This window comes from Alligator sinensis, unplaced genomic scaffold (assembly GCF_000455745.1).
Source record: "Alligator sinensis unplaced genomic scaffold, ASM45574v1 scaffold975_1, whole genome shotgun sequence".
In the NCBI taxonomy this organism is placed as follows: Eukaryota; Metazoa; Chordata; order Crocodylia; family Alligatoridae; genus Alligator; species Alligator sinensis.
The window spans coordinates 2,510,647-2,511,596 of NW_005842068.1; the positions used below are offsets into that span (position 1 = coordinate 2,510,647).

Genomic DNA, 950 nt, shown 5'->3' on the forward strand with positions numbered 1-950 from the left:
CAAATCTACAACAGTAAACGAACAAGCTTCCGGTGGGATGCAAGAAAGAATGGTAGCTGGGTTAGGTACTACAGGAAAAATAGGTAAAACAACAGAATTAACGGCTTGCCGGTCTTGCACAAAGCGATAAGTAGTTTTGCCTGCTTTCTTAACTGGCAGAATTGGAGTATTACAAGGACTAGAAGTGGGGATCAAGATACCTTGTTGAAGGAGAGAAGAAATGACTGGCGCGATTCCTTGCTCAGCCTCCTTGATAAGAGGATACTGGGAAATGCACGGGAGCTGCTTTCATGGATCAACATGAATTTTAACAAGTTCAGCAGTGTGTATCTGCCCAACTTCATTAGCATGCTATGACCATAGGGCAGGGGGTACCTGTTTAAGGATTTCTTCTTTGAAATCAGGGTTTGTTGTAGAAATGGGTGGGGTTGCTGGTTCAATCATAGGAGCAAGAGCTGCGCATTCGTTTTCTGCTGGTACTTCAAGGAAAACTCCATCCGCTGTACAATAGATAGTACAACCAAGTTTACAAAGTAGGTCACGACCTAAAAGATTAACAGGGGTAAAAGGGCTTAAAAGGAAGGCATGGTGGTCAGAGATGGGACCAAGAGTAACGGACAAGGGTTGAGTTACAGGATGAGAAATTACTTAGTTAGAAATGCCGACAGCATTAACTACAGCATTGGAAAGAGGTGAATCGGGAAGATCAAAAAATGCAAAGCAGAACAGCTTGCCCCGTGTCAACAAGGCAAGTTACCCTTTTCCCTGCAATGGTACATTCTACAAAGGGTCCAGACTGATCAATGGGTAAGAGTGGTGAAAGGATGAAGTTATTATCCCTCAGACGGTCCTAATATTGAGATAAATAATTTTGGGGAAGAGGCAGGGAGAATTGCTGATGTTGATCTGCAGAGTTTCCTATTGAAGGGGTAGAGGTATGCGGGCTGTTG

The 950-nt window shown here is 43.7% G+C and overlaps 1 protein-coding gene across 1 annotated transcript in view; it reads right to left on the reverse strand.

The window, feature by feature from the left end:
* The window catches only part of LOC102378694 (patatin-like phospholipase domain-containing protein 2), a 60,050-nt gene that overhangs the window by 529 nt on the left and 58,571 nt on the right, over positions 1-950 (reverse strand). The gene's annotated exons all lie outside the window — the stretch shown is intronic.